Genomic DNA, 27,780 nt, shown 5'->3' on the forward strand with positions numbered 1-27,780 from the left:
TTTCAGAATCCTTGGGTGGCACCGTAGTCGGAAACCAATTCTGGTTATCGCTTCTCGGCCTTTTGGCTAAGATCAAGTGTAGTATCTGTTCTTATCAGTTTAATATCTGATACGTCTCCTATCTGGGGACCATATATTAAATGGATTTTTAGAACAGGGAGATGGAAAAAGAGCTTGCTCTGTCCACTCCACGCATTGACCTGGTATTGCAGTATCTCCAGGACCGGTGCACCCCTTCTTTAATGCAGTTTCTAAAATCAGAAAGAATTGAATTCAATGCTTTTTGTTCATTTGGCTTGTTTGTCGGATTTTGGGATGGACTCTTTGGCTTTGCTTTTCTTCTCCTCATTGGATTTTTCATGTTAAAAGTTGCAGAAGCCAGATGACAAGCTCATTTTGGTTCAACTTCAGCAACTGTGCATTGCATTGCCATGTAATGTAATGCAATGCTATCTATCTAGCTCTCCCTCTATACTTCCTTTTGGATAAACAGACATATTAGGCAAGCATTTTGGAGCTTTCACCTAAATAACTACAGGTGGTGAGATAAGCTGCACAATATAATTGACCTTTCAGTATATTGTTGCACACACACCATCTATTTAGCAAATGCCCTTGTTATCAACAGCAGCCTTTTAAACTCACCTGAGCTAACAGGTATGTGAGCTGGTTACTCTGCTGCGCTTAAAATTTCTTTTTTGGTTTGCTACAATGCCTTTTCTGAAACGTTGTCTCCCTCTGCTGGAACACTGACTTCTTTCATTTAATGCCTGCAGACTATAAAAGAGAAACCAACCCAAAAAGTTTGGTTGATTAGTCTGTGGCATTCTTTTAAACTGTTGCTTATGGCGGTCTCTGTGAGCTTCTCAGTGACATTCAGCCATCCAGGTATCCCGCCTGCAGTAGACGGAATGTGGCAATGGAACGCTGGCTGCGCGTGTCATAATAGGCTCTGAGCCTTTATATACCTGCGCACAGCAGCAGCCACCTTCAGTCTGCTGCTGGACAGCCAGCAGCAGCAGCAGCAGGAGAGGTAATTAATCAGCAACCCTCCTGCTAAGGGTAGACAGCTGCTCGTTCCACCCCCCCCCCCCGCCTTAATTGGTTCTCCTCCCTTCCAACGGTGTTGAGGCGGGTGGGAACAGCCGGGGGTTGAGGGTACTGTGCTAAAAGAGGTGGAGTTATGCAGATCTAAAACGCGTGGATTGCAGCAGCAGCAAGCCGAAAAGTGCAGGCATGTGAGGGATCTAGAGGTTGACAGCATGTCTTCTTAACGGGAGTCCAGGTGGCCATCTCCACAAATGGACTTTTCAGAATCCTTGGGTGGCACCGTAGTCGGAAACCAATTCTGGTTATCGCTTCTCGGCCTTTTGGCTAAGATCAAGTGTAGTATCTGTTCTTATCAGTTTAATATCTGATACGTCCCCTATCTGGGGACCATATATTAAATGGATTTTTAGAACAGGGAGATGGAAAAAGTGCTTGCTCTGTCCACTCCACGCATTGACCTGGTATTGCAGTATCTCCAGGACCGGTGCACCCCTTCTTTAATGCAGTTTCTAAAATCAGAAAGAATTGAATTCAATGCTTTTTGTTCATTTGGCTTGTTTGTCGGATTTTGGGATGGACTCTTTGGCTTTGCTTTTCTTCTCCTCATTGGATTTTTCATGTTAAAAGTTGCAGAAGCCAGATGACAAGCTCATTTTGGTTCAACTTCAGCAACTGTGCATTGCATTGCCATGTAATGTAATGCAATGCTATCTATCTAGCTCTCCCTCTATACTTCCTTTTGGATAAACAGACATATTAGGCAAGCATTTTGGAGCTTTCACCTAAATAACTACAGGTGGTGAGATAAGCTGCACAATATAATTGACCTTTCAGTATATTGTTGCACACACACCATCTATTTAGCAAATGCCCTTGTTATCAACAGCAGCCTTTTAAACTCACCTGAGCTAACAGGTATGTGAGCTGGTTACTCTGCTGCGCTTAAAATTTCTTTTTTGGTTTGCTACAATGCCTTTTCTGAAACGTTGTCTCCCTCTGCTGGAACACTGACTTCTTTCATTTAATGCCTGCAGACTATAAAAGAGAAACCAACCCAAAAAGTTTGGTTGATTAGTCTGTGGCATTCTTTTAAACTGTTGCTTATGGCGGTCTCTGTGAGCTTCTCAGTGACATTCAGCCATCCAGGTATCCCGCCTGCAGTAGACGGAATGTGGCAATGGAACGCTGGCTGCGCGTGTCATAATAGGCTCTGAGCCTTTATATACCTGCGCACAGCAGCAGCCACCTTCAGTCTGCTGCTGGACAGCCAGCAGCAGCAGCAGCAGGAGAGGTAATTAATCAGCAACCCTCCTGCTAAGGGTAGACAGCTGCTCGTTCCACCCCCCCCCCCGCCTTAATTGGTTCTCCTCCCTTCCAACGGTGTTGAGGCGGGTGGGAACAGCCGGGGGTTGAGGGTACTGTGCTAAAAGAGGTGGAGTTATGCAGATCTAAAACGCGTGGATTGCAGCAGCAGCAAGCCGAAAAGTGCAGGCATGTGAGGGATCTAGAGGTTGACAGCATGTCTTCTTAACGGGAGTCCAGGTGGCCATCTCCACAAATGGACTTTTCAGAATCCTTGGGTGGCACCGTAGTCGGAAACCAATTCTGGTTATCGCTTCTCGGCCTTTTGGCTAAGATCAAGTGTAGTATCTGTTCTTATCAGTTTAATATCTGATACGTCCCCTATCTGGGGACCATATATTAAATGGATTTTTAGAACAGGGAGATGGAAAAAGAGCTTGCTCTGTCCACTCCACGCATTGACCTGGTATTGCAGTATCTCCAGGACCGGTGCACCCCTTCTTTAATGCAGTTTCTAAAATCAGAAAGAATTGAATTCAATGCTTTTTGTTCATTTGGCTTGTTTGTCGGATTTTGGGATGGACTCTTTGGCTTTGCTTTTCTTCTCCTCATTGGATTTTTCATGTTAAAAGTTGCAGAAGCCAGATGACAAGCTCATTTTGGTTCAACTTCAGCAACTGTGCATTGCATTGCCATGTAATGTAATGCAATGCTATCTATCTAGCTCTCCCTCTATACTTCCTTTTGGATAAACAGACATATTAGGCAAGCATTTTGGAGCTTTCACCTAAATAACTACAGGTGGTGAGATAAGCTGCACAATATAATTGACCTTTCAGTATATTGTTGCACACACACCATCTATTTAGCAAATGCCCTTGTTATCAACAGCAGCCTTTTAAACTCACCTGAGCTAACAGGTATGTGAGCTGGTTACTCTGCTGCGCTTAAAATTTCTTTTTTGGTTTGCTACAATGCCTTTTCTGAAACGTTGTCTCCCTCTGCTGGAACACTGACTTCTTTCATTTAATGCCTGCAGACTATAAAAGAGAAACCAACCCAAAAAGTTTGGTTGATTAGTCTGTGGCATTCTTTTAAACTGTTGCTTATGGCGGTCTCTGTGAGCTTCTCAGTGACATTCAGCCATCCAGGTATCCCGCCTGCAGTAGACGGAATGTGGCAATGGAACGCTGGCTGCGCGTGTCATAATAGGCTCTGAGCCTTTATATACCTGCGCACAGCAGCAGCCACCTTCAGTCTGCTGCTGGACAGCCAGCAGCAGCAGCAGCAGCAGGAGAGGTAATTAATCAGCAACCCTCCTGCTAAGGGTAGACAGCTGCTCGTTCCACCCCCCCCCCCCTGCCTTAATTGGTTCTCCTCCCTTCCAACGGTGTTGAGGCGGGTGGGAACAGCCGGGGGTTGAGGGTACTGTGCTAAAAGAGGTGGAGTTATGCAGATCTAAAACGCATGGATTGCAGCAGCAGCAAGCCGAAAAGTGCAGGCATGTGAGGGATCTAGAGGTTGACAGCATGTCTTCTTAACGGGAGTCCAGGTGGCCATCTCCACAAATGGACTTTTCAGAATCCTTGGGTGGCACCGTAGTCGGAAACCAATTCTGGTTATCGCTTCTCGGCCTTTTGGCTAAGATCAAGTGTAGTATCTGTTCTTATCAGTTTAATATCTGATACGTCCCCTATCTGGGGACCATATATTAAATGGATTTTTAGAACAGGGAGATGGAAAAAGAGCTTGCTCTGTCCACTCCACGCATTGACCTGGTATTGCAGTATCTCCAGGACCGGTGCACCCCTTCTTTAATGCAGTTTCTAAAATCAGAAAGAATTGAATTCAATGCTTTTTGTTCATTTGGCTTGTTTGTCGGATTTTGGGATGGACTCTTTGGCTTTGCTTTTCTTCTCCTCATTGGATTTTTCATGTTAAAAGTTGCAGAAGCCAGATGACAAGCTCATTTTGGTTCAACTTCAGCAACTGTGCATTGCATTGCCATGTAATGTAATGCAATGCTATCTATCTAGCTCTCCCTCTATACTTCCTTTTGGATCAACAGACATATTAGGCAAGCATTTTGGAGCTTTCACCTAAATAACTACAGGTGGTGAGATAAGCTGCACAATATAATTGACCTTTCAGTATATTGTTGCACACACACCATCTATTTAGCAAATGCCCTTGTTATCAACAGCAGCCTTTTAAACTCACCTGAGCTAACAGGTATGTGAGCTGGTTACTCTGCTGCGCTTAAAATTTCTTTTTTGGTTTGCTACAATGCCTTTTCTGAAACGTTGTCTCCCTCTGCTGGAACACTGACTTCTTTCATTTAATGCCTGCAGACTATAAAAGAGAAACCAACCCAAAAAGTTTGGTTGATTAGTCTGTGGCATTCTTTTAAACTGTTGCTTATGGCGGTCTCTGTGAGCTTCTCAGTGACATTCAGCCATCCAGGTATCCCGCCTGCAGTAGACGGAATGTGGCAATGGAACGCTGGCTGCGCGTGTCATAATAGGCTCTGAGCCTTTATATACCTGCGCACAGCAGCAGCCACCTTCAGTCTGCTGCTGGACAGCCAGCAGCAGCAGGAGAGGTAATTAATCAGCAACCCTCCTGCTAAGGGTAGACAGCTGCTCGTTCCACCCCCCCCCCGCCTTAATTGGTTCTCCTCCCTTCCAACGGTGTTGAGGCGGGTGGGAACAGCCGGGAGTTGAGGGTACTGTGCTAAAAGAGGTGGAGTTATGCAGATCTAAAACGCGTGGATTGCAGCAGCAGCAAGCCGAAAAGTGCAGGCATGTGAGGGATCTAGAGGTTGACAGCATGTCTTCTTAACGGGAGTCCAGGTGGCCATCTCCACAAATGGACTTTTCAGAATCCTTGGGTGGCACCGTAGTCGGAAACCAATTCTGGTTATCGCTTCTCGGCCTTTTGGCTAAGATCAAGTGTAGTATCTGTTCTTATCAGTTTAATATCTGATACGTCCCCTATCTGGGGACCATATATTAAATGGATTTTTAGAACAGGGAGATGGAAAAAGAGCTTGCTCTGTCCACTCCACGCATTGACCTGGTATTGCAGTATCTCCAGGACCGGTGCACCCCTTCTTTAATGCAGTTTCTAAAATCAGAAAGAATTGAATTCAATGCTTTTTGTTCATTTGGCTTGTTTGTCGGATTTTGGGATGGACTCTTTGGCTTTGCTTTTCTTCTCCTCATTGGATTTTTCATGTTAAAAGTTGCAGAAGCCAGATGACAAGCTCATTTTGGTTCAACTTCAGCAACTGTGCATTGCATTGCCATGTAATGTAATGCAATGCTATCTATCTAGCTCTCCCTCTATACTTCCTTTTGGATAAACAGACATATTAGGCAAGCATTTTGGAGCTTTCACCTAAATAACTACAGGTGGTGAGATAAGCTGCACAATATAATTGACCTTTCAGTATATTGTTGCACACACACCATCTATTTAGCAAATGCCCTTGTTATCAACAGCAGCCTTTTAAACTCACCTGAGCTAACAGGTATGTGAGCTGGTTACTCTGCTGCGCTTAAAATTTCTTTTTTGGTTTGCTACAATGCCTTTTCTGAAACGTTGTCTCCCTCTGCTGGAACACTGACTTCTTTCATTTAATGCCTGCAGACTATAAAAGAGAAACCAACCCAAAAAGTTTGGTTGATTAGTCTGTGGCATTCTTTTAAACTGTTGCTTATGGCGGTCTCTGTGAGCTTCTCAGTGACATTCAGCCATCCAGGTATCCCGCCTGCAGTAGACGGAATGTGGCAATGGAACGCTGGCTGCGCGTGTCATAATAGGCTCTGAGCCTTTATATACCTGCGCACAGCAGCAGCCACCTTCAGTCTGCTGCTGGACAGCCAGCAGCAGCAGCAGCAGGAGAGGTAATTAATCAGCAACCCTCCTGCTAAGGGTAGACAGCTGCTCGTTCCACCCCCCCCCCCCGCCTTAATTGGTTCTCCTCCCTTCCAACGGTGTTGAGGCGGGTGGGAACAGCCGGGGGTTGAGGGTACTGTGCTAAAAGAGGTGGAGTTATGCAGATCTAAAACGCGTGGATTGCAGCAGCAGCAAGCCGAAAAGTGCAGGCATGTGAGGGATCTAGAGGTTGACAGCATGTCTTCTTAACGGGAGTCCAGGTGGCCATCTCCACAAATGGACTTTTCAGAATCCTTGGGTGGCACCGTAGTCGGAAACCAATTCTGGTTATCGCTTCTCGGCCTTTTGGCTAAGATCAAGTGTAGTATCTGTTCTTATCAGTTTAATATCTGATACGTCCCCTATCTGGGGACCATATATTAAATGGATTTTTAGAACAGGGAGATGGAAAAAGAGCTTGCTCTGTCCACTCCACGTATTGACCTGGTATTGCAGTATCTCCAGGACCGGTGCACCCCTTCTTTAATGCAGTTTCTAAAATCAGAAAGAATTGAATTCAATGCTTTTTGTTCATTTGGCTTGTTTGTCGGATTTTGGGATGGACTCTTTGGCTTTGCTTTTCTTCTCCTCATTGGATTTTTCATGTTAAAAGTTGCAGAAGCCAGATGACAAGCTCATTTTGGTTCAACTTCAGCAACTGTGCATTGCATTGCCATGTAATGTAATGCAATGCTATCTATCTAGCTCTCCCTCTATACTTCCTTTTGGATAAACAGACATATTAGGCAAGCATTTTGGAGCTTTCACCTAAATAACTACAGGTGGTGAGATAAGCTGCACAATATAATTGACCTTTCAGTATATTGTTGCACACACACCATCTATTTAGCAAATGCCCTTGTTATCAACAGCAGCCTTTTAAACTCACCTGAGCTAACAGGTATGTGAGCTGGTTACTCTGCTGCGCTTAAAATTTCTTTTTTGGTTTGCTACAATGCCTTTTCTGAAACGTTGTCTCCCTCTGCTGGAACACTGACTTCTTTCATTTAATGCCTGCAGACTATAAAAGAGAAACCAACCCAAAAGGTTTGGTTGATTAGTCTGTGGCATTCTTTTAAACTGTTGCTTATGGCGGTCTCTGTGAGCTTCTCAGTGACATTCAGCCATCCAGGTATCCCGCCTGCAGTAGACGGAATGTGGCAATGGAACGCTGGCTGCACGTGTCATAATAGGCTCTGAGCCTTTATATACCTGCGCACAGCAGCAGCCACCTTCAGTCTGCTGCTGGACAGCCAGCAGCAGCAGCAGGAGAGGTAATTAATCAGCAACCCTCCTGCTAAGGGTAGACAGCTGCTCGTTCCACCCCCCCCCCCGCCTTAATTGGTTCTCCTCCCTTCCAACGGTGTTGAGGCGGGTGGGAACAGCCGGGGGTTGAGGGTACTGTGCTAAAAGAGGTGGAGTTATGCAGATCTAAAATGCGTGGATTGCAGCAGCAGCAAGCCGAAAAGTGCAGGCATGTGAGGGATCTAGAGGTTGACAGCATGTCTTCTTAACGGGAGTCCAGGTGGCCATCTCCACAAATGGACTTTTCAGAATCCTTGGGTGGCACCGTAGTCGGAAACCAATTCTGGTTATCGCTTCTCGGCCTTTTGGCTAAGATCAAGTGTAGTATCTGTTCTTATCAGTTTAATATCTGATACGTCCCCTATCTGGGGACCATATATTAAATGGATTTTTAGAACAGGGAGATGGAAAAAGAGCTTGCTCTGTCCACTCCACGCATTGACCTGGTATTGCAGTATCTCCAGGACCGGTGCACCCCTTCTTTAATGCAGTTTCTAAAATCAGAAAGAATTGAATTCAATGCTTTTTGTTCATTTGGCTTGTTTGTCGGATTTTGGGATGGACTCTTTGGCTTTGCTTTTCTTCTCCTCATTGGATTTTTCATGTTAAAAGTTGCAGAAGCCAGATGACAAGCTCATTTTGGTTCAACTTCAGCAACTGTGCATTGCATTGCCATGTAATGTAATGCAATGCTATCTATCTAGCTCTCCCTCTATACTTCCTTTTGGATAAACAGACATATTAGGCAAGCATTTTGGAGCTTTCACCTAAATAACTACAGGTGGTGAGATAAGCTGCACAATATAATTGACCTTTCAGTATATTGTTGCACACACACCATCTATTTAGCAAATGCCCTTGTTATCAACAGCAGCCTTTTAAACTCACCTGAGCTAACAGGTATGTGAGCTGGTTACTCTGCTGCGCTTAAAATTTCTTTTTTTGGTTTGCTACAATGCCTTTTCTGAAACGTTGTCTCCCTCTGCTGGAACACTGACTTCTTTCATTTAATGCCTGCAGACTATAAAAGAGAAACCAACCCAAAAAGTTTGGTTGATTAGTCTGTGGCATTCTTTTAAACTGTTGCTTATGGCGGTCTCTGTGAGCTTCTCAGTGACATTCAGCCATCCAGGTATCCCGCCTGCAGTAGACGGAATGTGGCAATGGAACGCTGGCTGCGCGTGTCATAATAGGCTCTGAGCCTTTATATACCTGCGCACAGCAGCAGCCACCTTCAGTCTGCTGCTGGACAGCCAGCAGCAGCAGCAGCAGGAGAGGTAATTAATCAGCAACCCTCCTGCTAAGGGTAGACAGCTGCTCGTTCCACCCCCCCCCCGCCTTAATTGGTTCTCCTCCCTTCCAACGGTGTTGAGGCGGGTGGGAACAGCCGGGGGTTGAGGGTACTGTGCTAAAAGAGGTGGAGTTATGCAGATCTAAAACGCGTGGATTGCAGCAGCAGCAAGCCGAAAAGTGCAGGCATGTGAGGGATCTAGAGGTTGACAGCATGTCTTCTTAACGGGAGTCCAGGTGGCCATCTCCACAAATGGACTTTTCAGAATCCTTGGGTGGCACCGTAGTCGGAAACCAATTCTGGTTATCGCTTCTCGGCCTTTTGGCTAAGATCAAGTGTAGTATCTGTTCTTATCAGTTTAATATCTGATACGTCCCCTATCTGGGGACCATATATTAAATGGATTTTTAGAACAGGGAGATGGAAAAAGAGCTTGCTCTGTCCACTCCACGCATTGACCTGGTATTGCAGTATCTCCAGGACCGGTGCACCCCTTCTTTAATGCAGTTTCTAAAATCAGAAATAATTGAATTCAATGCTTTTTGTTCATTTGGCTTGTTTGTCGGATTTTGGGATGGACTCTTTGGCTTTGCTTTTCTTCTCCTCATTGGATTTTTCATGTTAAAAGTTGCAGAAGCCAGATGACAAGCTCATTTTGGTTCAACTTCAGCAACTGTGCATTGCATTGCCATGTAATGTAATGCAATGCTATCTATCTAGCTCTCCCTCTATACTTCCTTTTGGATAAACAGACATATTAGGCAAGCATTTTGGAGCTTTCACCTAAATAACTACAGGTGGTGAGATAAGCTGCACAATATAATTGACCTTTCAGTATATTGTTGCACACACACCATCTATTTAGCAAATGCCCTTGTTATCAACAGCAGCCTTTTAAACTCACCTGAGCTAACAGGTATGTGAGCTGGTTACTCTGCTGCACTTAAAATTTCTTTTTTGGTTTGCTACAATGCCTTTTCTGAAACGTTGTCTCCCTCTGCTGGAACACTGACTTCTTTCATTTAATGCCTGCAGACTATAAAAGAGAAACCAACCCAAAAAGTTTGGTTGATTAGTCTGTGGCATTCTTTTAAACTGTTGCTTATGGCGGTCTCTGTGAGCTTCTCAGTGACATTCAGCCATCCAGGTATCCCGCCTGCAGTAGACGGAATGTGGCAATGGAACGCTGGCTGCGCGTGTCATAATAGGCTCTGAGCCTTTATATACCTGCGCACAGCAGCAGCCACCTTCAGTCTGCTGCTGGACAGCCAGCAGCAGCAGCAGGAGAGGTAATTAATCAGCAACCCTCCTGCTAAGGGTAGACAGCTGCTCGTTCCACCCCCCCCCCCGCCTTAATTGGTTCTCCTCCCTTCCAACGGTGTTGAGGCGGGTGGGAACAGCCGGGGGTTGAGGGTACTGTGCTAAAAGAGGTGGAGTTATGCAGATCTAAAACGCGTGGATTGCAGCAGCAGCAAGCCGAAAAGTGCAGGCATGTGAGGGATCTAGAGGTTGACAGCATGTCTTCTTAACGGGAGTCCAGGTGGCCATCTCCACAAATGGACTTTTCAGAATCCTTGGGTGGCACCGTAGTCGGAAACCAATTCTGGTTATCGCTTCTCGGCCTTTTGGCTAAGATCAAGTGTAGTATCTGTTCTTATCAGTTTAATATCTGATACGTCCCCTATCTGGGGACCATATATTAAATGGATTTTTAGAACAGGGAGATGGAAAAAGAGCTTGCTCTGTCCACTCCACGCATTGACCTGGTATTGCAGTATCTCCAGGACCGGTGCACCCCTTCTTTAATGCAGTTTCTAAAATCAGAAAGAATTGAATTCAATGCTTTTTGTTCATTTGGCTTGTTTGTCGGATTTTGGGATGGACTCTTTGGCTTTGCTTTTCTTCTCCTCATTGGATTTTTCATGTTAAAAGTTGCAGAAGCCAGATGACAAGCTCATTTTGGTTCAACTTCAGCAACTGTGCATTGCATTGCCATGTAATGTAATGCAATGCTATCTATCTAGCTCTCCCTCTATACTTCCTTTTGGATAAACAGACATATTAGGCAAGCATTTTGGAGCTTTCACCTAAATAACTACAGGTGGTGAGATAAGCTGCACAATATAATTGACCTTTCAGTATATTGTTGCACACACACCATCTACTTAGCAAATGCCCTTGTTATCAACAGCAGGCTTTTAAACTCACCTGAGCTAACAGGTATGTGAGCTGGTTACTCTGCTGCGCTTAAAATTTCTTTTTTGGTTTGCTACAATGCCTTTTCTGAAACGTTGTCTCCCTCTGCTGGAACACTGACTTCTTTCATTTAATGCCTGCAGACTATAAAAGAGAAACCAACCCAAAAAGTTTGGTTGATTAGTCTGTGGCATTCTTTTAAACTGTTGCTTATGGCGGTCTCTGTGAGCTTCTCAGTGACATTCAGCCATCCAGGTATCCCGCCTGCAGTAGACGGAATGTGGCAATGGAACGCTGGCTGCGCGTGTCATAATAGGCTCTGAGCCTTTATATACCTGCGCACAGCAGCAGCCACCTTCAGTCTGCTGCTGGACAGCCAGCAGCAGCAGGAGAGGTAATTAATCAGCAACCCTCCTGCTAAGGGTAGACAGCTGCTCGTTCCACCCCCCCCCCCCCGCCTTAATTGGTTCTCCTCCCTTCCAACGGTGTTGAGGCGGGTGGGAACAGCCGGGGGTTGAGGGTACTGTGCTAAAAGAGGTGGAGTTATGCAGATCTAAAACGCGTGGATTGCAGCAGCAGCAAGCCGAAAAGTGCAGGCATGTGAGGGATCTAGAGGTTGACAGCATGTCTTCTTAACGGGAGTCCAGGTGGCCATCTCCACAAATGGACTTTTCAGAATCCTTGGGTGGCACCGTAGTCGGAAACCAATTCTGGTTATCGCTTCTCGGCCTTTTGGCTAAGATCAAGTGTAGTATCTGTTCTTATCAGTTTAATATCTGATACGTCCCCTATCTGGGGACCATATATTAAATGGATTTTTAGAACAGGGAGATGGAAAAAGAGCTTGCTCTGTCCACTCCACGCATTGACCTGGTATTGCAGTATCTCCAGGACCGGTGCACCCCTTCTTTAATGCAGTTTCTAAAATCAGAAAGAATTGAATTCAATGCTTTTTGTTCATTTGGCTTGTTTGTCGGATTTTGGGATGGACTCTTTGGCTTTGCTTTTCTTCTCCTCATTGGATTTTTCATGTTAAAAGTTGCAGAAGCCAGATGACAAGCTCATTTTGGTTCAACTTCAGCAACTGTGCATTGCATTGCCATGTAATGTAATGCAATGCTATCTATCTAGCTCTCCCTCTATACTTCCTTTTGGATAAACAGACATATTAGGCAAGCATTTTGGAGCTTTCACCTAAATAACTACAGGTGGTGAGATAAGCTGCACAATATAATTGACCTTTCAGTATATTGTTGCACACACACCATCTATTTAGCAAATGCCCTTGTTATCAACAGCAGCCTTTTAAACTCACCTGAGCTAACAGGTATGTGAGCTGGTTACTCTGCTGCGCTTAAAATTTCTTTTTTGGTTTGCTACAATGCCTTTTCTGGAACGTTGTCTCCCTCTGCTGGAACACTGACTTCTTTCATTTAATGCCTGCAGACTATAAAAGAGAAACCAACCCAAAAAGTTTGGTTGATTAGTCTGTGGCATTCTTTTAAACTGTTGCTTATGGCGGTCTCTGTGAGCTTCTCAGTGACATTCAGCCATCCAGGTATCCCGCCTGCAGTAGACGGAATGTGGCAATGGAACGCTGGCTGCACGTGTCATAATAGGCTCTGAGCCTTTATATACCTGCGCACAGCAGCAGCCACCTTCAGTCTGCTGCTGGACAGCCAGCAGCAGCAGCAGCAGGAGAGGTAATTAATCAGCAACCCTCCTGCTAAGGGTAGACAGCTGCTCGTTCCACCCCCCCCCCCCCGCCTTAATTGGTTCTCCTCCCTTCCAACGGTGTTGAGGCGGGTGGGAACAGCCGGGGGTTGAGGGTACTGTGCTAAAAGAGGTGGAGTTATGCAGATCTAAAACGCGTGGATTGCAGCAGCAGCAAGCCGAAAAGTGCAGGCATGTGAGGGATCTAGAGGTTGACAGCATGTCTTCTTAACGGGAGTCCAGGTGGCCATCTCCACAAATGGACTTTTCAGAATCCTTGGGTGGCACCGTAGTCGGAAACCAATTCTGGTTATCGCTTCTCGGCCTTTTGGCTAAGATCAAGTGTACTATCTGTTCTTATCAGTTTAATATCTGATACGTCCCCTATCTGGGGACCATATATTAAATGGATTTTTAGAACAGGGAGATGGAAAAAGAGCTTGCTCTGTCCACTCCACGCATTGACCTGGTATTGCAGTATCTCCAGGACCGGTGCACCCCTTCTTTAATGCAGTTTCTAAAATCCGAAAGAATTGAATTCAATGCTTTTTGTTCATTTGGCTTGTTTGTCGGATTTTGGGATGGACTCTTTGGCTTTGCTTTTCTTCTCCTCATTGGATTTTTCATGTTAAAAGTTGCAGAAGCCAGATGACAAGCTCATTTTGGTTCAACTTCAGCAACTGTGCATTGCATTGCCATGTAATGTAATGTAATGCTATCTATCTAGCTCTACCTCTATACTTCCTTTTGGATAAACAGACATATTAGGCAAGCATTTTGGAGCTTTCACCTAAATAACTACAGGTGGTGAGATAAGCTGCACAATATAATTGACCTTTCAGTATATTGTTGCACACACACCATCTATTTAGCAAATGCCCTTGTTATCAACAGCAGCCTTTTAAACTCACCTGAGCTAACAGGTATGTGAGCTGGTTACTCTGCTGCGCTTAAAATTTCTTTTTTGGTTTGCTACAATGCCTTTTCTGAAACGTTGTCTCCCTCTGCTGGAACACTGACTTCTTTCATTTAATGCCTGCAGACTATAAAAGAGAAACCAACCCAAAAAGTTTGGTTGATTAGTCTGTGGCATTCTTTTAAACTGTTGCTTATGGCGGTCTCTGTGAGCTTCTCAGTGACATTCAGCCATCCAGGTATCCCGCCTGCAGTAGACGGAATGTGGCAATGGAACGCTGGCTGCGCGTGTCATAATAGGCTCTGAGCCTTTATATACCTGCGCACAGCAGCAGCCACCTTCAGTCTGCTGCTGGACAGCCAGCAGCAGCAGCAGCAGGAGAGGTAATTAATCAGCAACCCTCCTGCTAAGGGTAGACAGCTGCTCGCTCCACCCCCCCCCCGCCTTAATTGGTTCTCCTCCCTTCCAACGGTGTTGAGGCGGGTGGGAACAGCCGGGGGTTGAGGGTACTGTGCTAAAAGAGGTGGAGTTATGCAGATCTAAAACGCGTGGATTGCAGCAGCAGCAAGCCGAAAAGTGCAGGCATGTGAGGGATCTAGAGGTTGACAGCATGTCTTCTTAACGGGAGTCCAGGTGGCCATCTCCACAAATGGACTTTTCAGAATCCTTGGGTGGCACCGTAGTCGGAAACCAATTCTGGTTATCGCTTCTCGGCCTTTTGGCTAAGATCAAGTGTAGTATCTGTTCTTATCAGTTTAATATCTGATACGTCCCCTATCTGGGGACCATATATTAAATGGATTTTTAGAACAGGGAGATGGAAAAAGAGCTTGCTCTGTCCACTCCACGCATTGACCTGGTATTGCAGTATCTCCAGGACCGGTGCACCCCTTCTTTAATGCAGTTTCTAAAATCAGAAAGAATTGAATTCAATGCTTTTTGTTCATTTGGCTTGTTTGTCGGATTTTGGGATGGACTCTTTGGCTTTGCTTTTCTTCTCCTCATTGGATTTTTCATGTTAAAAGTTGCAGAAGCCAGATGACAAGCTCATTTTGGTTCAACTTCAGCAACTGTGCATTGCATTGCCATGTAATGTAATGCAATGCTATCTATCTAGCTCTCCCTCTATACTTCCTTTTGGATAAACAGACATATTAGGCAAGCATTTTGGAGCTTTCACCTAAATAACTACAGGTGGTGAGATAAGCTGCACAATATAATTGACCTTTCAGTATATTGTTGCACACACACCATCTATTTAGCAAATGCCCTTGTTATCAACAGCAGCCTTTTAAACTCACCTGAGCTAACAGGTATGTGAGCTGGTTACTCTGCTGCGCTTAAAATTTCTTTTTTGGTTTGCTACAATGCCTTTTCTGAAACGTTGTCTCCCTCTGCTGGAACACTGACTTCTTTCATTTAATGCCTGCAGACTATAAAAGAGAAACCAACCCAAAAAGTTTGGTTGATTAGTCTGTGGCATTCTTTTAAACTGTTGCTTATGGCGGTCTCTGTGAGCTTCTCAGTGACATTCAGCCATCCAGGTATCCCGCCTGCAGTAGACGGAATGTGGCAATGGAACGCTGGCTGCGCGTGTCATAATAGGCTCTGAGCCTTTATATACCTGCGCACAGCAGCAGCCACCTTCAGTCTGCTGCTGGACAGCCAGCAGCAGCAGCAGCAGGAGAGGTAATTAATCAGCAACCCTCCTGCTAAGGGTAGACAGCTGCTCGTTCCACCCCCCCCCCCCGCCTTAATTGGTTCTCCTCCCTTCCAACGGTGTTGAGGCGGGTGGGAACAGCCGGGGGTTGAGGGTACTGTGCTAAAAGAGGTGGAGTTATGCAGATCTAAAACGCGTGGATTGCAGCAGCAGCAAGCCGAAAAGTGCAGGCATGTGAGGGATCTAGAGGTTGACAGCATGTCTTCTTAACGGGAGTCCAGGTGGCCATCTCCACAAATGGACTTTTCAGAATCCTTGGGTGGCACCGTAGTCGGAAACCAATTCTGGTTATCGCTTCTCGGCCTTTTGGCTAAGATCAAGTGTAGTATCTGTTCTTATCAGTTTAATATCTGATACGTCCCCTATCTGGGGACCATATATTAAATGGATTTTTAGAACAGGGAGATGGAAAAAGAGCTTGCTCTGTCCACTCCACGCATTGACCTGGTATTGCAGTATCTCCAGGACCGGTGCACCCCTTCTTTAATGCAGTTTCTAAAATCAGAAAGAATTGAATTCAATGCTTTTTGTTCATTTGGCTTGTTTGTCGGATTTTGGGATGGACTCTTTGGCTTTGCTTTTCTTCTCCTCATTGGATTTTTCATGTTAAAAGTTGCAGAAGCCAGATGACAAGCTCATTTTGGTTCAACTTCAGCAACTGTGCATTGCATTGCCATGTAATGTAATGCAATGCTATCTATCTAGCTCTCCCTCTATACTTCCTTTTGGATAAACAGACATATTAGGCAAGCATTTTGGAGCTTTCACCTAAATAACTACAGGTGGTGAGATAAGCTGCACAATATAATTGACCTTTCAGTATATTGTTGCACACACACCATCTATTTAGCAAATGCCCTTGTTATCAACAGCAGCCTTTTAAACTCACCTGAGCTAACAGGTATGTGAGCTAGTTACTCTGCTGCGCTTAAAATTTCTTTTTTGGTTTGCTACAATGCCTTTTCTGAAACGTTGTCTCCCTCTGCTGGAACACTGACTTCTTTCATTTAATGCCTGCAGACTATAAAAGAGAAACCAACCCAAAAAGTTTGGTTGATTAGTCTGTGGCATTCTTTTAAACTGTTGCTTATGGCGGTCTCTGTGAGCTTCTCAGTGACATTCAGCCATCCAGGTATCCCGCCTGCAGTAGACGGAATGTGGCAATGGAACGCTGGCTGCGCGTGTCATAATAGGCTCTGAGCCTTTATATACCTGCGCACAGCAGCAGCCACCTTCAGTCTACTGCTGGACAGATAGCAGCAGCAGCAGCAGGAGAGGTAATTAATCAGCAACCCTCCTGCTAAGGGTAGACAGCTGCTCGTTCCACCCCCCCCCCCGGCCTTAATTGGTTCTCCTCCCTTCCAACGGTGTTGAGGCGGGTGGGAACAGCCGGGGGTTGAGGGTACTGTGCTAAAAGAGGTGGAGTTATGCAGATCTAAAACGCGTGGATTGCAGCAGCAGCAAGCCGAAAAGTGCAGGCATGTGAGGGATCTAGAGGTTGACAGCATGTCTTCTTAACGGGAGTCCAGGTGGCCATCTCCACAAATGGACTTTTCAGAATCCTTGGGTGGCACCGTAGTCGGAAACCAATTCTGGTTATCGCTTCTCGGCCTTTTGGCTAAGATCAAGTGTAGTATCTGTTCTTATCAGTTTAATATCTGATACGTCCCCTATCTGGGGACCATATATTAAATGGATTTTTAGAACAGGGAGATGGAAAAAGAGCTTGCTCTGTCCACTCCACGCATTGACCTGGTATTGCAGTATCTCCAGGACCGGTGCACCCCTTCTTTAATGCAGTTTCTAAAATCAGAAAGAATTGAATTCAATGCTTTTTGTTCATTTGGCTTGTTTGTCGGATTTTGGGATGGACTCTTTGGCTTTGCTTTTCTTCTCCTCATTGGATTTTTCATGTTAAAAGTTGCAGAAGCCAGATGACAAGCTCATTTTGGTTCAACTTCAGCAACTGTGCATTGCATTGCCATGTAATGTAATGCAATGCTATCTATCTAGCTCTCCCTCTATACTTCCTTTTGGATAAACAGACATATTAGGCAAGCATTTTGGAGCTTTCACCTAAATAACTACAGGTGGTGAGATAAGCTGCACAATATAATTGACCTTTCAGTATATTGTTGCACACACACCATCTATTTAGCAAATGTCCTTGTTATCAACAGCAGCCTTTTAAACTCACCTGAGCTAACAGGTATGTGAGCTGGTTACTCTGCTGCGCTTAAAATTTCTTTTTTGGTTTGCTACAATGCCTTTTCTGAAACGTTGTCTCCCTCTGCTGGAACACTGACTTCTTTCATTTAATGCCTGCAGACTATAAAAGAGAAACCAACCCAAAAAGTTTGGTTGATTAGTCTGTGGCATTCTTTTAAACTGTTGCTTATGGCGGTCTCTGTGAGCTTCTCAGTGACATTCAGCCATCCAGGTATCCCGCCTGCAGTAGACGGAATGTGGCAATGGAACGCTGGCTGCGCGTGTCATAATAGGCTCTGAGCCTTTATATACCTGCGCACAGCAGCAGCCACCTTCAGTCTACTGCTGGACAGCCAGCAGCAGCAGCAGCAGGAGAGGTAATTAATCAGCAACCCTCCTGCTAAGGGTAGACAGCTGCTCGTTCCACCCCCCCCCCCCCGGCCTTAATTGGTTCTCCTCCCTTCCAACGGTGTTGAGGCGGGTGGGAACAGCCGGGGGTTGAGGGTACTGTGCTAAAAGAGGTGGAGTTATGCAGATCTAAAACGCGTGGATTGCAGCAGCAGCAAGCCGAAAAGTGCAGGCATGTGAGGGATCTAGAGGTTGACAGCATGTCTTCTTAACGGGAGTCCAGGTGGCCATCTCCACAAATGGACTTTTCAGAATCCTTGGGTGGCACCGTAGTCGGAAACCAATTCTGGTTATCGCTTCTCGGCCTTTTGGCTAAGATCAAGTGTAGTATCTGTTCTTATCAGTTTAATATCTGATACGTCCCCTATCTGGGGACCATATATTAAATGGATTTTTAGAACAGGGAGATGGAAAAAGAGCTTGCTCTGTCCACTCCACGCATTGACCTGGTATTGCAGTATCTCCAGGACCGGTGCACCCCTTCTTTAATGCAGTTTCTAAAATCAGAAAGAATTGAATTCAATGCTTTTTGTTCATTTGGCTTGTTTGTCGGATTTTGGGATGGACTCTTTGGCTTTGCTTTTCTTCTCCTCATTGGATTTTTCATGTTAAAAGTTGCAGAAGCCAGATGACAAGCTCATTTTGGTTCAACTTCAGCAACTGTGCATTGCATTGCCATGTAATGTAATGCAATGCTATCTATCTAGCTCTCCCTCTATACTTCCTTTTGGATAAACAGACATATTAGGCAAGCATTTTGGAGCTTTCACCTAAATAACTACAGGTGGTGAGATAAGCTGCACAATATAATTGACCTTTCAGTATATTGTTGCACACACACCATCTATTTAGCAAATGCCCTTGTTATCAACAGCAGCCTTTTAAACTCACCTGAGCTAACAGGTATGTGAGCTGGTTACTCTGCTGCGCTTAAAATTTCTTTTTTGGTTTGCTACAATGCCTTTTCTGAAACGTTGTCTCCCTCTGCTGGAACACTGACTTCTTTCATTTAATGCCTGCAGACTATAAAAGAGAAACCAACCCAAAAAGTTTGGTTGATTAGTCTGTGGCATTCTTTTAAACTGTTGCTTATGGCGGTCTCTGTGAGCTTCTCAGTGACATTCAGCCATCCAGGTATCCCGCCTGCAGTAGACGGAATGTGGCAATGGAACGCTGGCTGCGCGTGTCATAATAGGCTCTGAGCCTTTATATACCTGCGCACAGCAGCAGCCACCTTCAGTCTGCTGCTGGACAGCCAGCAGCAGCAGCAGCAGCAGGAGAGGTAATTAATCAGCAACCCTCCTGCTAAGGGTAGACAGCTGCTCGTTCCACCCCCCCCCCCCCCCGCCTTAATTGGTTCTCCTCCCTTCCAACGGTGTTGAGGCGGGTGGGAACAGCCGGGGGTTGAGGGTACTGTGCTAAAAGAGGTGGAGTTATGCAGATCTAAAACGCGTGGATTGCAGCAGCAGCAAGCCGAAAAGTGCAGGCATGTGAGGGATCTAGAGGTTGACAGCATGTCTTCTTAACGGGAGTCCAGGTGGCCATCTCCACAAATGGACTTTTCAGAATCCTTGGGTGGCACCGTAGTCGGAAACCAATTCTGGTTATCGCTTCTCGGCCTTTTGGCTAAGATCAAGTGTAGTATCTGTTCTTATCAGTTTAATATCTGATACGTCCCCTATCTGGGGACCATATATTAAATGGATTTTTAGAACAGGGAGATGGAAAAAGAGCTTGCTCTGTCCACTCCACGCATTGACCTGGTATTGCAGTATCTCCAGGACCGGTGCACCCCTTCTTTAATGCAGTTTCTAAAATCAGAAAGAATTGAATTCAATGCTTTTTGTTCATTTGGCTTGTTTGTCGGATTTTGGGATGGACTCTTTGGCTTTGCTTTTCTTCTCCTCATTGGATTTTTCATGTTAAAAGTTGCAGAAGCCAGATGACAAGCTCATTTTGGTTCAACTTCAGCAACTGTGCATTGCATTGCCATGTAATGTAATGCAATGCTATCTATCTAGCTCTCCCTCTATACTTCCTTTTGGATAAACAGACATATTAGGCAAGCATTTTGGAGCTTTCACCTAAATAACTACAGGTGGTGAGATAAGCTGCACAATATAATTGACCTTTCAGTATATTGTTGCACACACACCATCTATTTAGCAAATGCCCTTGTTATCAACAGCAGCCTTTTAAACTCACCTGAGCTAACAGGTATGTGAGCTGGTTACTCTGCTGCGCTTAAAATTTCTTTTTTGGTTTGCTACAATGCCTTTTCTGAAACGTTGTCTCCCTCTGCTGGAACACTGACTTCTTTCATTTAATGCCTGCAGACTATAAAAGAGAAACCAACCCAAAAAGTTTGGTTGATTAGTCTGTGGCATTCTTTTAAACTGTTGCTTATGGCGGTCTCTGTGAGCTTCTCAGTGACATTCAGCCATCCAGGTATCCCGCCTGCAGTAGACGGAATGTGGCAATGGAACGCTGGCTGCGCGTGTCATAATAGGCTCTGAGCCTTTATATACCTGCGCACAGCAGCAGCCACCTTCAGTCTGCTGCTGGACAGCCAGCAGCAGCAGCAGGAGAGGTAATTAATCAGCAACCCTCCTGCTAAGGGTAGACAGCTGCTCGTTCCGCCCCCCCCCCCCGCCTTAATTGGTTCTCCTCCCTTCCAACGGTGTTGAGGCGGGTGGGAACAGCCGGGGGTTGAGGGTACTGTGCTAAAAGAGGTGGAGTTATGCAGATCTAAAACGCGTGGATTGCAGCAGCAGCAAGCCGAAAAGTGCAGGCATGTGAGGGATCTAGAGGTTGACAGCATGTCTTCTTAACGGGAGTCCAGGTGGCCATCTCCACAAACGGACTTTTCAGAATCCTTGGGTGGCACCGTAGTCGGAAACCAATTCTGGTTATCGCTTCTCGGCCTTTTGGCTAAGATCAAGTGTAGTATCTGTTCTTATCAGTTTAATATCTGATACGTCCCCTATCTGGGGACCATATATTAAATGGATTTTTAGAACAGGGAGATGGAAAAAGACCTTGCTCTGTCCACTCCACGCATTGACCTGGTATTGCAGTATCTCCAGGACCGGTGCACCCCTTCTTTAATGCAGTTTCTAAAATCAGAAATAATTGAATTCAATGCTTTTTGTTCATTTGGCTTGTTTGTCGGATTTTGGGATGGACTCTTTGGCTTTGCTTTTCTTCTCCTCATTGGATTTTTCATGTTAAAAGTTGCAGAAGCCAGATGACAAGCTCATTTTGGTTCAACTTCAGCAACTGTGCATTGCATTGCCATGTAATGTAATGCAATGCTATCTATCTAGCTCTCCCTCTATACTTCCTTTTGGATAAACAGACATATTAGGCAAGCATTTTGGAGCTTTCACCTAAATAACTACAGGTGGTGAGATAAGCTGCACAATATAATTGACCTTTCAGTATATTGTTGCACACACACCATCTATTTAGCAAATGCCCTTGTTATCAACAGCAGCCTTTTAAACTCACCTGAGCTAACAGGTATGTGAGCTGGTTACTCTGCTGCGCTTAAAATTTCTTTTTTGGTTTGCTACAATGCCTTTTCTGAAACGTTGTCTCCCTCTGCTGGAACACTGACTTCTTTCATTTAATGCCTGCAGACTATAAAAGAGAAACCAACCCAAAAAGTTTGGTTGATTAGTCTGTGGCATTCTTTTAAACTGTTGCTTATGGCGGTCTCTGTGAGCTTCTCAGTGACATTCAGCCATCCAGGTATCCCGCCTGCAGTAGACGGAATGTGGCAATGGAACGCTGGCTGCGCGTGTCATAATAGGCTCTGAGCCTTTATATACCTGCGCACAGCAGCAGCCACCTTCAGTCTGCTGCTGGACAGCCAGCAGCAGCAGCAGGAGAGGTAATTAATCAGCAACCCTCCTGCTAAGGGTAGACAGCTGCTCGTTCCACCCCCCCCCCCCCCGCCTTAATTGGTTCTCCTCCCTTCCAACGGTGTTGAGGCGGGTGGGAACAGCCGGGGGTTGAGGGTACTGTGCTAAAAGAGGTGGAGTTATGCAGATCTAAAACGCGTGGATTGCAGCAGCAGCAAGCCGAAAAGTGCAGGCATGTGAGGGATCTAGAGGTTGACAGCATGTCTTCTTAACGGGAGTCCAGGTGGCCATCTCCACAAATGGACTTTTCAGAATCCTTGGGTGGCACCGTAGTCGGAAACCAATTCTGGTTATCGCTTCTCGGCCTTTTGGCTAAGATCAAGTGTAGTATCTGTTCTTATCAGTTTAATATCTGATACGTCCCCTATCTGGGGACCATATATTAAATGGATTTTTAGAACAGGGAGATGGAAAAAGAGCTTGCTCTGTCCACTCCACGCATTGACCTGGTATTGCAGTATCTCCAGGACCGGTGCACCCCTTCTTTAATGCAGTTTCTAAAATCAGAAAGAATTGAATTCAATGCTTTTTGTTCATTTGGCTTGTTTGTCGGATTTTGGGATGGACTCTTTGGCTTTGCTTTTCTTCTCCTCATTGGATTTTTCATGTTAAAAGTTGCAGAAGCCAGATGACAAGCTCATTTTGGTTCAACTTCAGCAACTGTGCATTGCATTGCCATGTAATGTAATGCAATGCTATCTATCTAGCTCTCCCTCTATACTTCCTTTTGGATAAACAGACATATTAGGCAAGCATTTTGGAGCTTTCACCTAAATAACTACAGGTGGTGAGATAAGCTGCACAATATAATTGACCTTTCAGTATATTGTTGCACACACACCATCTATTTAGCAAATGCCCTTGTTATCAACAGCAGCCTTTTAAACTCACCTGAGCTAACAGGTATGTGAGCTGGTTACTCTGCTGCGCTTAAAATTTCTTTTTTGGTTTGCTACAATGCCTTTTCTGAAACGTTGTCTCCCTCTGCTGGAACACTGACTTCTTTCATTTAATGCCTGCAGACTATAAAAGAGAAACCAACCCAAAAAGTTTGGTTGATTAGTCTGTGACATTCTTTTAAACTGTTGCTTATGGCGGTCTCTGTGAGCTTCTCAGTGACATTCAGCCATCCAGGTATCCCGCCTGCAGTAGACGGAATGTGGCAATGGAACGCTGGCTGCGCGTGTCATAATAGGCTCTGAGCCTTTATATACCTGCGCACAGCAGCAGCCACCTTCAGTCTGCTGCTGGACAGCCAGCAGCAGCAGCAGCAGGAGAGGTAATTAATCAGCAACCCTCCTGCTAAGGGTAGACAGCTGCTCGTTCCACCCCCCCCCCCCCGCCTTAATTGGTTCTCCTCCCTTCCAACGGTGTTGAGGCAGGTGGGAACAGCCGGGGGTTGAGGGTACTGTGCTAAAAGAGGTGGAGTTATGCAGATCTAAAACGCGTGGATTGCAGCAGCAGCAAGCCGAAAAGTGCAGGCATGTGAGGGATCTAGAGGTTGACAGCATGTCTTCTTAACGGGAGTCCAGGTGGCCATCTCCACAAATGGACTTTTCAGAATCCTTGGGTGGCACCGTAGTCGGAAACCAATTCTGGTTATCGCTTCTCGGCCTTTTGGCTAAGATCAAGTGTAGTATCTGTTCTTATCAGTTTAATATCTGATACGTCCCCTATCTGGGGACCATATATTAAATGGATTTTTAGAACAGGGAGATGGAAAAAGAGCTTGCTCTGTCCACTCCACGCATTGACCTGGTATTGCAGTATCTCCAGGACCGGTGCACCCCTTCTTTAATGCAGTTTCTAAAATCAGAAAGAATTGAATTCAATGCTTTTTGTTCATTTGGCTTGTTTGTCGGATTTTGGGATGGACTCTTTGGCTTTGCTTTTCTTCTCCTCATTGGATTTTTCATGTTAAAAGTTGCAGAAGCCAGATGACAAGCTCATTTTGGTTCAACTTCAGCAACTGTGCATTGCATTGCCATGTAATGTAATGCAATGCTATCTATCTAGCTCTCCCTCTATACTTCCTTTTGGATAAACAGACATATTAGGCAAGCATTTTGGAGCTTTCACCTAAATAACTACAGGTGGTGAGATAAGCTGCACAATATAATTGACCTTTCAGTATATTGTTGCACACACACCATCTATTTAGCAAATGCCCTTGTTATCAACAGCAGCCTTTTAAACTCACCTGAGCTAACAGGTATGTGAGCTGGTTACTCTGCTGCGCTTAAAATTTCTTTTTTGGTTTGCTACAATGCCTTTTCTGAAACGTTGTCTCCCTCTGCTGGAACACTGACTTCTTTCATTTAATGCCTGCAGACTATAAAAGAGAAACCAACCCAAAAAGTTTGGTTGATTAGTCTGTGGCATTCTTTTAAACTGTTGCTTATGGCGGTCTCTGTGAGCTTCTCAGTGACATTCAGCCATCCAGGTATCCCGCCTGCAGTAGACGGAATGTGGCAATGGAACGCTGGCTGCGCGTGTCATAATAGGCTCTGAGCCTTTATATACCTGCGCACAGCAGCAGCCACCTTCAGTCTGCTGCCGGACAGCCAGCAGCAGCAGCAGCAGCAGGAGAGGTAATTAATCAGCAACCCTCCTGCTAAGGGTAGACAGCTGCTCGTTCCACCCCCCTCCCCCCCCGCCTTAATTGGTTCTCCTCCCTTCCAACGGTGTTGAGGCGGGTGGGAACAGCCGGGGGTTGAGGGTACTGTGCTAAAAGAGGTGGAGTTATGCAGATCTAAAACGCGTGGATTGCAGCAGCAGCAAGCCGAAAAGTGCAGGCATGTGAGGGATCTAGAGGTTGACAGCATGTCTTCTTAACGGGAGTCCAGGTGGCCATCTCCACAAATGGACTTTTCAGAATCCTTGGGTGGCACCGTAGTCGGAAACCAATTCTGGTTATCGCTTCTCGGCCTTTTGGCTAAGATCAAGTGTAGTATCTGTTCTTATCAGTTTAATATCTGATACGTCCCCTATCTGGGGACCATATATTAAATGGATTTTTAGAACAGGGAGATGGAAAAAGAGCTTGCTCTGTCCACTCCACGCATTGACCTGGTATTGCAGTATCTCCAGGACCGGTGCACCCCTTCTTTAATGCAGTTTCTAAAATCAGAAAGAATTGAATTCAATGCTTTTTGTTCATTTGGCTTGTTTGTCGGATTTTGGGATGGACTCTTTGGCTTTGCTTTTCTTCTCCTCATTGGATTTTTCATGTTAAAAGTTGCAGAAGCCAGATGACAAGCTCATTTTGGTTCAACTTCAGCAACTGTGCATTGCATTGCCATGTAATGTAATGCAATGCTATCTATCTAGCTCTCCCTCTATACTTCCTTTTGGATAAACAGACATATTAGGCAAGCATTTTGGAGCTTTCACCTAAATAACTACAGGTGGTGAGATAAGCTGCACAATATAATTGACCTTTCAGTATATTGTTGCACACACACCATCTATTTAGCAAATGCCCTTGTTATCAACAGCAGCCTTTTAAACTCACCTGAGCTAACAGGTATGTGAGCTGGTTACTCTGCTGCGCTTAAAATTTCTTTTTTGGTTTGCTACAATGCCTTTTCTGAAACGTTGTCTCCCTCTGCTGGAACACTGACTTCTTTCATTTAATGCCTGCAGACTATAAAAGAGAAACCAACCCAAAAAGTTTGGTTGATTAGTCTGTGGCATTCTTTTAAACTGTTGCTTATGGCGGTCTCTGTGAGCTTCTCAGTGACATTCAGCCATCCAGGTATCCCGCCTGCAGTAGACGGAATGTGGCAATGGAACGCTGGCTGCGCGTGTCATAATAGGCTCTGAGCCTTTATATACCTGCGCACAGCAGCAGCCACCTTCAGTCTGCTGCTGGACAGCCAGCAGCAGCAGCAGCAGCAGGAGAGGTAATTAATCAGCAACCCTCCTGCTAAGGGTAGACAGCTGCTCGTTCCACCCCCCCCCCCGCCTTAATTGGTTCTCCTCCCTTCCAACGGTGTTGAGGCGGGTGGGAACAGCCGGGGGTTGAGGGTACTGTGCTAAAAGAGGTGGAGTTATGCAGATCTAAAACGCGTGGATTGCAGCAGCAGCAAGCCGAAAAGTGCAGGCATGTGAGGGATCTAGAGGTTGACAGCATGTCTTCTTAACGGGAGTCCAGGTGGCCATCTCCACAAATGGACTTTTCAGAATCCTTGGGTGGCACCGTAGTCGGAAACCAATTCTGGTTATCGCTTCTCGGCCTTTTGGCTAAGATCAAGTGTAGTATCTGTTCTTATCAGTTTAATATCTGATACGTCCCCTATCTGGGGACCATATATTAAATGGATTTTTAGAACAGGGAGATGGAAAAAGAGCTTGCTCTGTCCACTCCACGCATTGACCTGGTATTGCAGTATCTCCAGGACCGGTGCACCCCTTCTTTAATGCAGTTTCTAAAATCAGAAAGAATTGAATTCAATGCTTTTTGTTCATTTGGCTTGTTTGTCGGATTTTGGGATGGACTCTTTGGCTTTGCTTTTCTTCTCCTCATTGGATTTTTCATGTTAAAAGTTGCAGAAGCCAGATGACAAGCTCATTTTGGTTCAACTTCAGCAACTGTGCATTGCATTGCCATGTAATGTAATGCAATGCTATCTATCTAGCTCTCCCTCTATACTTCCTTTTGGATAAACAGACATATTAGGCAAGCATTTTGGAGCTTTCACCTAAATAACTACAGGTGGTGAGATAAGCTGCACAATATAATTGACCTTTCAGTATATTGTTGCACACACACCATCTATTTAGCAAATGCCCTTGTTATCAACAGCAGCCTTTTAAACTCACCTGAGCTAACAGGTATGTGAGCTGGTTACTCTGCTGCGCTTAAAATTTCTTTTTTGGTTTGCTACAATGCCTTTTCTGAAACGTTGTCTCCCTCTGCTGGAACACTGACTTCTTTCATTTAATGCCTGCAGACTATAAAAGAGAAACCAACCCAAAAAGTTTGGTTGATTAGTCTGTGGCATTCTTTTAAACTGTTGCTTATGGCGGTCTCTGTGAGCTTCTCAGTGACATTCAGCCATCCAGGTATCCCGCCTGCAGTAGACGGAATGTGGCAATGGAACGCTGGCTGCGCGTGTCATAATAGGCTCTGAGCCTTTATATACCTGCGCACAGCAGCAGCCACCTTCAGTCTGCTGCTGGACAGCCAGCAGCAGCAGCAGCAGCAGGAGAGGTAATTAATCAGCAACCCTCCTGCTAAGGGTAGACAGCTGCTCGTTCCACCCCCCCCCCCGCCTTAATTGGTTCTCCTCCCTTCCAACGGTGTTGAGGCGGGTGGGAACAGCCGGGGGTTGAGGGTGCTGTGCTAAAAGAGGTGGAGTTATGCAGATCTAAAACGCGTGGATTGCAGCAGCAGCAAGCCGAAAAGTGCAGGCATGTGAGGGATCTAGAGGTTGACAGCATGTCTTCTTAACGGGAGTCCAGGTGGCCATCTCCACAAATGGACTTTTCAGAATCCTTGGGTGGCACCGTAGTCGGAAACCAATTCTGGTTATCGCTTCTCGGCCTTTTGGCTAAGATCAAGTGTAGTATCTGTTCTTATCAGTTTAATATCTGATACGTCCCCTATCTGGGGACCATATATTAAATGGATTTTTAGAACAGGGAGATGGAAAAAGAGCTTGCTCTGTCCACTCCACGCATTGACCTGGTATTGCAGTATCTCCAGGACCGGTGCACCCCTTCTTTAATGCAGTTTCTAAAATCAGAAAGAATTGAATTCAATGCTTTTTGTTCATTTGGCTTGTTTGTCGGATTTTGGGAT

At 45.3% G+C, this 27,780-nt stretch overlaps 22 non-coding genes across 22 annotated transcripts; all 22 read left to right on the top strand.

Moving 5' to 3' along the window:
* Positions 1-46: 46 nt before the first annotated feature.
* LOC141159682 (U2 spliceosomal RNA) lies at positions 47-237 on the top strand. Its single transcript, XR_012249684.1, has one exon. It is a non-coding gene; the product is annotated as a U2 spliceosomal RNA (small nuclear RNA).
* A 1,117-nt stretch (positions 238-1,354) lies between these two features.
* LOC141159743 (U2 spliceosomal RNA) lies at positions 1,355-1,545 on the top strand. Its single transcript, XR_012249742.1, has one exon. It is a non-coding gene; the product is annotated as a U2 spliceosomal RNA (small nuclear RNA).
* Positions 1,546-2,661: 1,116 nt separating this feature from the next.
* LOC141159299 (U2 spliceosomal RNA) lies at positions 2,662-2,852 on the top strand. The gene has a single exon (XR_012249307.1). It is a non-coding gene; the product is annotated as a U2 spliceosomal RNA (small nuclear RNA).
* Positions 2,853-3,973: 1,121 nt separating this feature from the next.
* LOC141159300 (U2 spliceosomal RNA) lies at positions 3,974-4,164 on the top strand. The gene has a single exon (XR_012249308.1). It is a non-coding gene; the product is annotated as a U2 spliceosomal RNA (small nuclear RNA).
* A 1,109-nt stretch (positions 4,165-5,273) lies between these two features.
* Positions 5,274-5,464, top strand: LOC141159301 (U2 spliceosomal RNA). The gene has a single exon (XR_012249309.1). It is a non-coding gene; the product is annotated as a U2 spliceosomal RNA (small nuclear RNA).
* Positions 5,465-6,581: 1,117 nt separating this feature from the next.
* LOC141159619 (U2 spliceosomal RNA) lies at positions 6,582-6,772 on the top strand. The gene has a single exon (XR_012249622.1). It is a non-coding gene; the product is annotated as a U2 spliceosomal RNA (small nuclear RNA).
* Positions 6,773-7,885: 1,113 nt separating this feature from the next.
* On the top strand, positions 7,886-8,076 carry LOC141159302 (U2 spliceosomal RNA). Its single transcript, XR_012249310.1, has one exon. It is a non-coding gene; the product is annotated as a U2 spliceosomal RNA (small nuclear RNA).
* Positions 8,077-9,192: 1,116 nt separating this feature from the next.
* Positions 9,193-9,383, top strand: LOC141159303 (U2 spliceosomal RNA). The gene has a single exon (XR_012249311.1). It is a non-coding gene; the product is annotated as a U2 spliceosomal RNA (small nuclear RNA).
* A 1,113-nt stretch (positions 9,384-10,496) lies between these two features.
* On the top strand, positions 10,497-10,687 carry LOC141159304 (U2 spliceosomal RNA). Its single transcript, XR_012249312.1, has one exon. It is a non-coding gene; the product is annotated as a U2 spliceosomal RNA (small nuclear RNA).
* A 1,112-nt stretch (positions 10,688-11,799) lies between these two features.
* On the top strand, positions 11,800-11,990 carry LOC141159306 (U2 spliceosomal RNA). The gene has a single exon (XR_012249314.1). It is a non-coding gene; the product is annotated as a U2 spliceosomal RNA (small nuclear RNA).
* Positions 11,991-13,108: 1,118 nt separating this feature from the next.
* LOC141159852 (U2 spliceosomal RNA) lies at positions 13,109-13,299 on the top strand. The gene has a single exon (XR_012249846.1). It is a non-coding gene; the product is annotated as a U2 spliceosomal RNA (small nuclear RNA).
* A 1,115-nt stretch (positions 13,300-14,414) lies between these two features.
* On the top strand, positions 14,415-14,605 carry LOC141159307 (U2 spliceosomal RNA). Its single transcript, XR_012249315.1, has one exon. It is a non-coding gene; the product is annotated as a U2 spliceosomal RNA (small nuclear RNA).
* Positions 14,606-15,722: 1,117 nt separating this feature from the next.
* LOC141159308 (U2 spliceosomal RNA) lies at positions 15,723-15,913 on the top strand. Its single transcript, XR_012249316.1, has one exon. It is a non-coding gene; the product is annotated as a U2 spliceosomal RNA (small nuclear RNA).
* Positions 15,914-17,030: 1,117 nt separating this feature from the next.
* LOC141159309 (U2 spliceosomal RNA) lies at positions 17,031-17,221 on the top strand. Its single transcript, XR_012249317.1, has one exon. It is a non-coding gene; the product is annotated as a U2 spliceosomal RNA (small nuclear RNA).
* A 1,119-nt stretch (positions 17,222-18,340) lies between these two features.
* Positions 18,341-18,531, top strand: LOC141159310 (U2 spliceosomal RNA). The gene has a single exon (XR_012249318.1). It is a non-coding gene; the product is annotated as a U2 spliceosomal RNA (small nuclear RNA).
* A 1,123-nt stretch (positions 18,532-19,654) lies between these two features.
* Positions 19,655-19,845, top strand: LOC141159311 (U2 spliceosomal RNA). The gene has a single exon (XR_012249319.1). It is a non-coding gene; the product is annotated as a U2 spliceosomal RNA (small nuclear RNA).
* A 1,114-nt stretch (positions 19,846-20,959) lies between these two features.
* LOC141160010 (U2 spliceosomal RNA) lies at positions 20,960-21,150 on the top strand. The gene has a single exon (XR_012250000.1). It is a non-coding gene; the product is annotated as a U2 spliceosomal RNA (small nuclear RNA).
* Positions 21,151-22,266: 1,116 nt separating this feature from the next.
* LOC141159312 (U2 spliceosomal RNA) lies at positions 22,267-22,457 on the top strand. Its single transcript, XR_012249320.1, has one exon. It is a non-coding gene; the product is annotated as a U2 spliceosomal RNA (small nuclear RNA).
* Positions 22,458-23,575: 1,118 nt separating this feature from the next.
* Positions 23,576-23,766, top strand: LOC141159313 (U2 spliceosomal RNA). The gene has a single exon (XR_012249321.1). It is a non-coding gene; the product is annotated as a U2 spliceosomal RNA (small nuclear RNA).
* A 1,123-nt stretch (positions 23,767-24,889) lies between these two features.
* On the top strand, positions 24,890-25,080 carry LOC141159314 (U2 spliceosomal RNA). The gene has a single exon (XR_012249322.1). It is a non-coding gene; the product is annotated as a U2 spliceosomal RNA (small nuclear RNA).
* A 1,119-nt stretch (positions 25,081-26,199) lies between these two features.
* Positions 26,200-26,390, top strand: LOC141159315 (U2 spliceosomal RNA). Its single transcript, XR_012249323.1, has one exon. It is a non-coding gene; the product is annotated as a U2 spliceosomal RNA (small nuclear RNA).
* A 1,119-nt stretch (positions 26,391-27,509) lies between these two features.
* LOC141159317 (U2 spliceosomal RNA) lies at positions 27,510-27,700 on the top strand. Its single transcript, XR_012249325.1, has one exon. It is a non-coding gene; the product is annotated as a U2 spliceosomal RNA (small nuclear RNA).
* The last annotated feature ends 80 nt before the right edge of the window (positions 27,701-27,780 follow it).

Source organism: Phyllobates terribilis, unplaced genomic scaffold, assembly GCF_046119375.1.
Source record: "Phyllobates terribilis strain yellow unplaced genomic scaffold, ASM4611937v1 Scaffold_8__6_contigs__length_399053987, whole genome shotgun sequence".
Taxonomy (NCBI): domain Eukaryota; kingdom Metazoa; phylum Chordata; class Amphibia; order Anura; family Dendrobatidae; genus Phyllobates; species Phyllobates terribilis.